Consider the following 12505-nt stretch of genomic DNA (forward strand, 5'->3'; position numbering starts at 1 on the left):
TACAACCAAATTCCTATGTACCTGTTACGCTCACCTGGACCCCACAGGGGTGTCGAACGGACCCGGACAGCTGCGGTCTCTGTCAACGTGATACGTAGTGCAGAGATGACTGTCTGGACTGGCCCGCCTAGTCTTGTCTGCTGGACCCGAAGAAGTATTTTCCTGCAAGTGGAGACAGGGATTAGCCACCTGTGGGTTTTAGTGATGGCCTCCCAACTGTTCTCGCTCTTCCCCACTAATCACCTCCGATATCCCCTTAGTAACCTCACCTTATGTTTGTAAAAGATGAGCTCTCCATCCTGCGTGTCTTGCAGGGGCGCGTAGATACCAGTTACTTCACTGGTTTGAAGGCGTTGGGAGAGTTCTGGTAAGCATTGACTCTGAAGTCTCAGGCGGGATTGGTAAGTACCAAGTTCAAAGAGTTCAATGTGCCCGATGTTCACTCTTGTCCCCTTCCTTCCTTAAATTGCAACTGAGATTGTGAGAAGAAGGTCTCGTAGCTGCTGCTGGCGTTCACGTAAGAGTCGGTGTTACCCAACGCTGTCCGGTAACTATTACATGCATTAACGTGTTGTTTTTCTCCCTCTTTACAGATGCGGCATATGAAGATATGGAGAATGATACCGCCGGTGGTAAATCAGGTAAGTCTATGGTGGTAAGAGGTATTTGTTGCTTCCCTTGGCTCACCTTGTTATTCTTGTGCCCCTAGGTGCCGGAGTACGGCGAAGAAATGATGGAGACAGTGCCAGATCGAAAGATGCTGTGAGAACTGGTGATTATGGCGCTGTGCTGGAGCTGGCGAAGCGATGCATGCAGGACTGATATACTTCCAGGTCGGGAGATGAAATGGATCCGGAATCAGGTGAGGAATTTGAAATAAGTTTGTTTTCCAACCTTGTCCTTTTCTTCCTCTTTATTCTAGGAGCTCCGGATTCGAGGCGGGCATGGCAGAAGACTGGATGCTGGCTGCAGGCACGGTGAAAGTCACGCTGCTGGATGCAGAATAAGACGAAGCATATGTTGCTGTTCGGGCGTGGTTTAAATATCCTCCAAAGTAGTCCCAGTAAAGAAGTTCCCCAGGACCACATCCAAGTAAAAAATAGTCCCTGTAGTAAAATAGTCCCATCCAGGCCTCACGTTGGCTTGGATTTATTTGCAGCATGGTCTGCATGAGGTAAGTAATGTCTATGAGCCTGGCTCCTATGGCGCCAGGACTGATTTTTATTATGAGCCTGGTGACTACGGCGCCAGGACTGAACCCAGACAGCCCTTAGCTGGGGCTGCTGGGGTTTTTGTAAATGTCTGGATGCCTGCTCCCGGGGCTGATGGGCTTGATCCGGATGCCCGGGGGTAGGCATCATAACAGCACTCCTCCCCAAGGCCCCTCCTAAAGTTGTTCTTCCCCTTGGCCCTGGTTTGTCTGGGAAGTTCCGATGGAATTTCTTCACCAACCGAGGTGCATGAACGTGGACACTAGGCTCCCATGACCTTTCCTGTGGTCCGTAACCTTTCCAGTCGATTAAATAAAAAAGTCTTGATTTAACCAATTTAGAGTCCAGGATATTCTTTACCTCGAATTCAGGTTCTTCATCTATTAGGATGGGGTAAGGTGGTTTGGCAAGTCTGGTCCCGGGTTGAACTGGTTTCAGAAGTGAAACATTAAAGACAGAATGATCCGCATATTAGGGGGTAATTCCAACTTGACGGCCACCGGGTTGATAATGGCCTTAATAGTGTAAGGTCCCAAATACCTAGGATTAAAAGTCCAAGTTCGTTTTAGAGGTATGTGTTTTGTAGCCAGCCAAACTTGATCCCCAATCTGATATCGTGGAGCATCGCTTCTCTGTTGATCAGCATTTTTCTTATATTTCTCTTTCGCTTGTTTCAAATGTTCTGTTGCCTCCTTAAAGGCTTGTGTAATAGTAGAGTGTAAATGGCTAACTGCAGGCATTTCTAAGTACTGAGGCGAATCGAGTTCTGAGGTTCGAGGGTGATGTCGTATATGGTATAGAAGGGGCTGTGTCCTGTTCCAGAATGTACTGAGTATGCATATTCGGAAATCCATAAAATATCCTTCCAATTGCTTTCGGTCTGGTGCAGCATGCAAAGTAGGTACTGTTCAAGGGTCTGGTTGGTCCTCTCCATCCGACCATCGGTCTGGGGATGGTGACTGGTTGATAACCTCACGTCGATTTGCACCAATTGACAACATTTCTTCTAAAATTGTGAAATGAATTGACTGCCTTGGTCAGAGACCAATACGGAAGGAAATCCGTGTATTCGAACAATGTTTTCGAGGAACTCCTTGGCCAAAATTGAAGCGGAAGGTAATCCTTTTAAAGGAATAAATTGGGCCATCTTGGAAAAAAGATCCACAATAACTAGGATGGTGTTAAATCCATTACATGGAGATAGATCTGTAATAAAGTCTAAAGACAAGGTGTGCCATGGTGTAGGTGGAATATCCAAAGGTTGTAAAAGGCCAGCAGGTTTTTTCTTCTGGCTTTTGTTTTGGGCGCAAATGCCACAAGACATCACAAATGACTTTACGTCTTTTCACCAAGTGAGCCACCAGAACTGTCCTTTAATTTTTGCTTCAGTTTTTGCGATACCTTGGTGCCCTTCCATCAGGATGTCATGGTAATTGGAGATGACTAGTTCTTGTATTTCCTTGTGTGGTAGAAATAGTCGTCCTTGATAGTAAGGTAGGTCATTGACGACTGAGTAGTCCGGGCCTTTCTTTACCCAGTCCTGCAGCGTTGCTGGATCAAAGAGTTGTTGGATTTTTTGAATGAATATCTTCTAGTGTCTGTAGAGTAGTTATGCGAAGAATTCTTTGCTCGGGAATTATTGGCACGGGTTCCGGGTTTACATATGCTTCTCCCATCCCTATTCGGGATAAGGCATCTGCTTTGCCATTTTTGCGGCCTGGTCGATAAGTTATCACAAAATCGAATTCGGCAAAGAACAATGCCCATCGAAGTTGTCGCGATGATTGGGCTTTGGCTGTTTTTAAATACTGCAGGTTCCGGTGATCAGTGATTATGGTAATGGTATGCCTAGCACCAAGAAGGTAGTGCCACCAAGCCTTAAAGGCAGATTTGATAGCTAATAGCTCTTTATCGGTAATCGCATAGTTTAACTCAGGTGCTGAGAACTTTCTGGACCAAAACGCTACTGGGTGAAGTTGACCGGTTTCAGGATCCTTCTGGAACAGGACAGCTCCCATGGCTAAACTGGATGCATCAGTTTCTACTATGTATGGAAGCTCAGGGCGTGGATGCTTTAAGACAGGTGCTGATGTGAATTTCGCTTTCAGCTCTTGGAAGGCCTTTTCAGCCTCTTTGGTGCACAAGAAGCATTTGTTTTTTTCGCAAAAGTGCTGTGATGGGGTGTACAACATGGGAGAAGTCCGGAATGAATCTACGGTAGAAATGAGCAAATCCGAGCATGCTTTGTACCCCTTTGACTGAAGTGGGTGATGGCCACTTGAGAATTGCATCCACCTTTCGAGAGTCCATTCGGACTCACTTTGGAGTCAGGATAAATCCAAGAAATTCAACTTCCGAAGCATGAAAAACACATTTTTCCAATTTTGCATATAACTTGTGCTGGTGTAGTTTCTCAAGGACTGCACACACGTGCTTAACATGGTCTGATTCTGAGGAGGAGTACACTAGAATATCATCTATGTATACGACGACACAGACGTCAATGAGTTCACAAAGGACATCGTTCATAAAATACTGGAAGGCTGCTGGTGCATTGCACAACCTGAAGGGCATCACCTGATATTCGAATAATCTGTACTTGGTGCGAAAGGCAGTCTTCCATTCGTCACCTTTCTTGACACGTACCAGATGATATGCCCCTCGGAGATCTAACTTAGTGTAGATACAAGCATCCTTTACTTGGTCTAGTAATTCGGGGATCAGAGGCAATGGGTATCGTTTTTTTACCGTAATCTGATTTAATGCGCGGTTTTCTATGCACGTTCTAAGGTATCCTTACTTTTTTGGCACGAAGAATAAAGCTGAGGATGCAGGAGACTTGGAAGGACAAATAAAGCCATTAGCAAGGTATTGGTCCAAGTATTGCCGTAGGTGAAGATTTTCAGGTTCCGTGAGGGCGTAGATTCTACTACATGGGGGTTGTACACCGGGTAGGAGGTAGATTTGACAATCGTATGATCTGTGAGGAGGTAATGTATTGGCCTGTTCTTTTTGAAAAACATCCTGAAATTCTTGGTATTCCTGAGGTAACTGCACGATTGGGTTAACAACTGTAGCCAGGCCTTTGTTCAAAGTTTTCTCCGGGTAACAGGTGTGTGCACAATCCGGGCAGGTTACTCTCTTCTCTCGCCATTCTATACAAGGATTATGTGTTTCCAATCATGGCATCCCCAGTATTATCTGGAACTGTGGGGCTTTGATTAGATCAAACACAATAGTCTCTCGATGCCCATCTTGACTCAACAGTGTCATCTCTGTAGTGGAATGAGTTACAGGCCCCGAGGCAATCTCAGTTCCATCAACTGTGGTGATGACATCTGAAGTGGTCTTTTTGCAAAGAGGTAGATTCATCCTTGACACCAATTCGTAGTCCATATAGTTTCCTACGGCCCCGCTATCTATGTATGCCCTTACTGCGTGCATACGTGATGGGTGCCTGGGATCAAGTAGGACAATTGGGATGATCAGATGGGAGGTCTGAGTGTCCTTCTTTAAGCTCGGCAAGCGGACCTCTACGCTTGTCGGGCGTGGTCATTTCCAGAATCAGGGTCTATGTGGCTTTTATCAGCAACTCCTACCACCTTCTTGGGTGGTTTTGTAGGGCAATCCCGTAGAAAATGTCCTGAGGTTCCACAGTGCACACACAACTGCATCTGTCGTCTTCTTTCTCTTTCCTTTTGAGTTAAGGGTCCATTAACCGCCCCGATCTGCATAGGTTCAGATGCATCTGTTCCTTTGGGGGCAACGTTGGGTTTAACCAATACCCGATTCTCGAAGTTAGCTCGATCAGTCTTTCAGTTCTAAAGTCGGTGGTCTAGCTGGAACACTAAGTCTATCAATTCTGTGCAATCCTGCGGTGGGTTCACAACTTGAGCCAAGACATGTTTGAGTTCTCCCCGTAGTCCACGATGAAACAATGTAATTCATTTTTCCTCCGGCCACCCGGTTTGCACCACCAACCTATTGAAGGTTGCAATATAGGTTAGCAGATCCTGGTTACCCTGTCGTAAGGATAAAAGTTTGTTGTCCAGGGCTTGACCCTGTGAGTGTCTGGCGAATAGTTTTTCCATGCTCCTTTGAAAACCCTGAAAATCCCGGAGAAGAGGATCATCCTGGTTGACTAACGAAATGGACCAATCCGCTGCGCTGCCACTAAGATATGACAATGCAAAGGCTACTTTGGCTTGGTCATTTGGAAAGGCTGCCGGTCTGCATAAAAAGTGCAAGCGGCATTGGTTCATAAACACAGCAAACCTTTTGGGGTCCCCAGCAAAGCGTTCGGGCGGAACTAACGGAATATTTCCTGGTAAAACCACTTGCACAGGATTGATTGATGAAACAGGGGTTGGGTTTCCCCCATATCCAGGTAGGGGCGTTTGCCCAGCTTGGTTTTGCAGTAGTTGCCTAGCCAGATCATCAGTGCGCTCCTTTGAGACAATCAGTTCTCTCCTGAGGGCATTAGTCTCTTGGCGAGCGGCATGTACTTCCGCCCTAAGTTCCCCCAATAATTAGGCCAGTTGGTCGGTTTCCGAGGTTTCGATAACACCCGGGTGGGTATTTTTAGAAATGCTTCGTGTTCTGTTACGCTCATCTGGACCCCACAGGGGTGTCGATCGGACCCGGACAGCTGCGGTCTCCGTCAACGTGATGCGTAGTGCAGAGATGACTGCCTGGACTGGCCCGCCTAGTCTTGTCTGCTGGACCCGAAGAAGTATTTTCCTGCAAGTGGAGACAAGGATTAGCCACCTGTGGGTTTTAGTGATGGCCTCCCAACTGTTCTCGCTCTCCCCCACTAATCACCTCCGATATCCCCTTAGTAACCTCACCTTATGTTTGTAAAAGATGAGCTCTCAATCCTGCGTGTCTTGCAGGGGCACGTAGATACCAGTTACTTCACTGGTTTGAAGGCGTTGGCAGATTTCCGGTAAGCATTGACTCTGAAGTCCCAGGCGGGATTGGTAAGTATCAAGTTCAAAGAGTTCAATGTGCCCGATGTTCACTCTTGTCCCCTTCCTTCCTTAAATTACAACTGAGTTTGTGAGAAGAAGGTCTCGTAGCTGCTGCTGGCGTTCAGGTAAGAGTCTGTGTTACCCAACGCTGCCCGGTAACTATTACATGCGTTAACGTGTTGTTTTTCTCCCTCTTTACAGATGCGGCATATGAAGATATGGAGAATAATACTGCCGGTGGTAAATCAGGTAAGTCTATGGTGGTAAGAGGTATTTGTTGATTCCCTTGGCTCACCTTGTTATTCTTGTGCCCCTAGGTGCCGGAGTACGGCGAAGAAATGATGGAGACAGTGCCAGATCGAAAGATGCTGTGAGAACTGGTGAGTATTGCGCCGTGCTGGAGCTGGCGAAGCGACGCGTGCAGGACTGATGTACTTCCAGGTCGAGAGATGAAATGGATCCGGAATCAGGTGAGGAATTTGAAATAAGTTTGTTTTCTAACCTTGTCCTTTTCTTCCTCTTTATTCTAGGAGCTCCAGATTCGAGGCAGGCGTGGCAGAAGACTGGATGCTGGCTGCAGGCACGGTGAGAGTCACGCTGCTGGATGCAGAATAAGACGAAGCATATGTTGCTGTTCGGGCGTGGTTTAAATATCCTCCAAAGTAGTCCCAGTAAAGAAGTTCCCCAGGACCACATCCAAGTAAAAAATAGTCCCTGTAGTAAAATAGTCCCATCCAGGCCTCACGTTGGCTTGGATTTATTTGCAGCATGGTCTGCATGAGGTAAGTAATGTCTATGAGCCTGGCTCCTATGGCGCCAGGACTGATTTTTATTATGAGCCTGGTGCCTACGGTGCCAGGACTGAACCCAGACAGCCCCTAGCTGGGGCTGCTGGGGTTTTTGTAAATGTCTGGATGCCTGCTCCCGGGGCTGATGGGCATGATCCGGATGCCTGGGGGTAGGCATCATGACAGTACCAGTGTAAGTGATTTCAACCTGGCACTGCACCTAAGTCAATGCCTAGCGTGTGATGAACAGCTGGAACCCTTAATTATATATTTGTGTCTATAAGTTCTTTTATTTCTGAATGATGAACCCTTATATCACGCCCCTCTCTTTGAATGCACCGGTCTCACTGAACCAAGAAGCAGGTTGTTTTGCAAAGTTAGAAGATTTATTTTATGCATTTTAACAATATATATATATCACACTATTTAATATTTATACAATAATCACCAATGGGTGAGGTTACAATCAACAATCTCTTTAATCAGAAGGAGTATGGATAAGAAAAATCAGGCAGCACAGAATAAAACTTTGTGTGGGTTCAGTCAAATGCAATGTCACTCTTTCCCCCTGCACACTACTCAATTCCCCCCCAATATGCAATATAGAGATCGAAGGAGAGAACACAGGTTTCAGGATATACACACTGAACAAATACAGTTTCAATCCCAATTCCCCTCATCAAGCATAAAGAGAAACAGGAATGATTTAAAAACAGGTAAAATGCTTTTGAATGTGGTTTTGGATGAATGGGAAAAACACTGAAAAATGGATTTCATTCTCGTAATTGGGTTCAAAACTAGTGGGAGCCGCTTTGTTTAGTTTCAGGTAAACACTAGCAATGATGATTGAATAACTAGCAGATAGAAAACTGAATTCTGAGGTCAATTGCAAAGAATAGCAATTTTACACGTGAGGAAATTGAGCCAAACGAAAATCCTGTGGCAAACTTTTCAGCGCGCGAGAAACGCGATTACAGAAAAACTACAAGGAGTTGGATGCACGGTTCAGAAGTTATGAAGACTTTAGTAGAGGTCGTTTTTTCTCAGAAAGAGTCAAGATTTACAAATGAAAGATGCGCTTTTGAATTACAAGCAGGATTTCCTTTACACTAGGGAGGCTATGAAGATACAAGATACCCAACCGGACAGCCAGCAGAACAGTGGCGCCTCTGTTCTGACTTTTGCCCGCCGAGACACTTGTCTTTCTTCAGCAAATATATTAGCGCAAAGATGATATTATCACTACTATTATCAACGGACTATAGGATGAGGGAAAGATACAGGAAAACAAGAGAGATTCAACAATGCAGTTCTGGATAGGCTAGAATGGGTTGGATAGGATTAATTAAGGATAAGATACAGGCTATGGACAATTCTATGCTATAGATACTCACAACTATGGTTTGGAATAGGCCCGATAAAGATCTGGTCAAAGGGTTCTGGACTGGAATTCTGCTAGCCCACCGGACAGGATTCAGGGCACCCGGATTCTGCACTCAGCACAGCACTCTGGACACTGCACGGCCTCTGGACTGGATCTGACGGGTTGGTTCTGGGTTGCAGCTATCAGGTTACAGCTCTGCTCTACTGGTTTGGATCTCTGGGTTCTAGCAAGAGTTCTTGGCAAGAAAACAGAAACAGCACACCCGGCTGTTCTTTTTGTGGGGTTCCCCTTGGAAGACTGGGATTAAAATCAGGTTTCAAGATTTTAAAGGCCAGGCTGAGAAGGGTTCAGCTTTGGAATTGGGCCTTATCTGCTTTCAAAGTTCTGGAGTCTTGGACCTGGGTTCTCCTGTAGAGTGCTTTGCCAGTAAACCAGTTGATGGGTGAATCTCTGTCCCTCTAGGTCCTAACCTGTCCCTGTTTATGTATTTCCCAAAGGGGTGGGTAGGCTGAATTATATTAAGCACACCCTCTAGGAATCTATTGGTTAGAGTATTTCCCCTCTCCTGATTTGAGAAGGAAATATAGTGTCATAGTAATGCTGTATTTTAAAATCCAGGGAGTACCTCCCCTTTGTTTCTGTACAGTATATCTATTTTTCACATAAATGATATTTACAATATCACCAACTTGCTAGCAATACATATTGACATCACAGATATAGTAGATCAAGTGTTCGTCCGAGTCCCATCTTTTTTTTTTGTTTATTTTGATTTGGCTGAGTATATCAACCTTTCAAAAAGAAAACACACATTACAACCATTAACAAAGAAAACATTCAAAATTCAATTTTACACGATTTTAAACCTAAAAGATTAAAACCAAATTAACAATAAAACATATACTGATTTTTCAAATTCACACAAAACTTTACATTCTTAATTCATTTGATAAGGAGTCACATGCTTGACAAATTGAGCCAGTGCAATCTGAACAGTAGAATTCATATTAGTTAACAAATGATCCCATATTTCTTCTTTAGAATGGAATGTTTGAAAATTGCATTTTGCATGAAAATATTTATGCCTCAGGCAACTCAGTGCTGGGCATTCAACCACTAACTGACATAGGCCCTCATTACGAGTCGGGCGGTACAGGGTTAACGGTGCCGGTGCCGTCAACCCCGTACCGCCCAATTCCGAGTTCCCCTCGCAGGACCCGCTATGCATGTCTGGTCTCACCAGACGTGCAGAGCGGGTCCCACGAGGGGAAGAGGGAGCAAACAACGGGCCAACTCGTAATGGCCTGTTGTTTGCTCACTCTCCCATTCCCATTCGGCCCTATGGGGGCTGAAATGGGAATGGGGAAGAACCGGGTCCTCGGAGGGAGGAATTACCGGGCCGTCCGACCTCGGAATGGCCCGGTAAGTCCTCATTCAGAGGACCCGGACCCCGACGCTATTTCGGTGGCAGCCATGCCGCCAATAGCGGCATGGTTACCGCTGAACTCATAATGAGGGCCATAGTGTTTCAATTTCTTGCTGATTGAGACTATATCTACAAAGGTTTTGATCTTGTGACAGCAATTGTCTTCTTCCCAAAATCTGCCTCGTCAAGCATAAATTCAAACAAATGCGCAACATCTGAGCCCTTACTAAACTAGAAACACATTTAATTAAGTAAGGTTCAGGGCAACACATTATTTTATGAGATGACTTTACCGGTCCACAGTCCTCATATTCTAAACATTGGATACGCGTACTTATCCAGACGAAAACAAATAGTTTCAGTTAAGCCTTCGTCGGATTCGTCAACAATAATTTGAGGGAAATATCAGCTTTAACTAGAGTGCCTAAAACACAGTCAACCCATTTCTCGGGAAATTTCTTGCCAGAAATTATCAAGTAGTTGTCTAACACACCCAAAATGTTGGGAAGTGAAGCTCCAATTAGACATTTCTGATAGAGTAAACAGAATTTCCACAATGCTTGGGTAAACACAGGAATTAGATCCAGTTCATAACGAATCATTGGTATTGGGGTGCATTGGGGCAGTCCCAAAACTCCCTTCCAGAAGTGTTATTCAAGACGGTCCCAAAAGGCTCTTGGCTTTGGTGCTACTGTCTCTGCCCCATAAGTAATTTTGGGCGTTACTTTTTGTTGAAAAAAGGTAATAATATGGACTAATGTAAATTTACCATATCTGAACAATAGTATTTTGGCTTGTGATATTAATGAGCGATTTTTCGCATCAAGAGTTACACAGTAAATACCATCATTCATAACTTCTGTGAAGGGGAGACCCACGTATTTCTATTGTTGAACCGTGATTAAATCTTGGTTATAAAGAGACTAGGTAAATTGACACATTCTTTTTATTGCAGTTTTGTGACAGACTACTACTTGGGTTGTTTCAAGATTAATGATCAAATTGTTCTCAGTGACATACTCCTGAAGTTTGTTTAGGAGATTTTGCAGTCCATAAGGTGTGCATGATAGTAACACCAGGTCATCGGCGTATAGGAGCCAAGTAACTTTCTGTTTACCTAATTTGGGTGAATCAGCAATTGCATTCTCAAATTTGAAACCAATAGCTAGCAAGAACAAATTAAATAAGGTAGAGGCTAAAATGCACCCCTGCTTTAGACCTCGTTCAGTGGGGATTATGGCTGATAGTAACCCTTCTAAAGACAATCTCACTTGCAGAGAAGTGTGAGAATGCAAGAGTTTAATTAATGTGAGAATCGTGGAGGGACAACCATATTGGTGAAGTTTCTTAAAAAGAAGTTGGCGATCAATCGGATCAAATGTAATACCTAAATCAACAAAAGCAACATAAAGATTCTGGTTTTCATCAACATAATTGTGTTTAATCAAATTAAGCACAAGCATTTTAGGGGCAGTGCCAATTCCGCTGACAAAACCAGACTGGAACGGATCTCTTTTAAGTTCACGCTTCGTCCATTCATTTAACTCCTGCAAGATAATATGACTAAACAATTTGCCAGGAGCGTCTAATATGGCAATCGGATGATAACTTTGTGGCAGCTGGCAGTCACCTTTTTTAAACAATGGCACAATAATAGCATGTCTCCAAGAGGCTGGAATGGTTTGAGTAGAAATAATATTTTTGAAAATTTGAAATAGTACTTCTGCCCATAGGATCGGATTGAGCTTGGATAATTTATTCAAAAGCCCGTCTAGCCCTGGGGCTTTAGATTGACTTAGTGTGGAAATAATGTGCAATATGTCGCCTTTTGTAAAGTTAAGATGGAATGATACATTACTTCCACATTGTTGCCCCACAAGTACCATTGTGGGTCTCGCATATATCTTGGTGAAGTGTTCAGTCCAGCTCTTCTCAGAGACATTATGAGATTGTACCATAGTTTGAGAAATAGATGTGACTGCATTTAATGTAGTCCACATCTGAGCCGTGTTTTGATTACGAATCATAGACAACATGCTCTCGCCATCCCTTTGATAAAGGGTAGCCCGATAGGAACGCATCCAATTTCTGTGTCTTGTTTTAATTCTAGTCAGGATTCTAGTCGTGTATTTTAAAGGAAAAAGAGCGGCATTGCGTTTCTGAGCACGATATTCAGTTCTTCCTTTTAATCTGTATATCAAAGACATGATTTCTCATTATTATTGGCCGTTTATTGTTCTGACCCCCTGGTACAAATTCCTGCATGAGATTATAATAGCAGACATTAGGATGTCCATTGCTTAGTCACGAATGTATAAAGGCCGCTGTTAAAGAACTGGCATATCAGAGTATTGTTTCCTCACACCACTTAATCCGATTTAGTTGGGCATTTGTTCTTAAGACACCAGAATAAGTTGATGCTGGCTTTTGGAGTACTGCCAGGGGTGTCAGCCATTGTCTTGTTAAGATTTGGTGATCACTGTCGCTTACAGGCATTACTTTAAAAGACATCCCACTCATAAACAACTTTAGGTCAACGTATATATAATCAATGATTGCTTTGTGCATTCCACGTTGCCAATTATGACTTGGAGGGACATCCCCCACACATGATCCATTCAACATACACAAGCCCCGAGAGGACATCATGTGTTCCCATTGAACTTGTCTGGAATTTTCTGAAGGTTTCTTAGCGGAAAAGAAGTGCAAGTTGAGGTCACCAGCTA

The sequence above is a fragment of the Ambystoma mexicanum genome, chromosome 10, assembly GCF_040938575.1.
Source record: "Ambystoma mexicanum isolate Mex_15411 chromosome 10, UKY_AmexF1_1, whole genome shotgun sequence".
NCBI lineage: Eukaryota > Metazoa > Chordata > Amphibia > Caudata > Ambystomatidae > Ambystoma > Ambystoma mexicanum.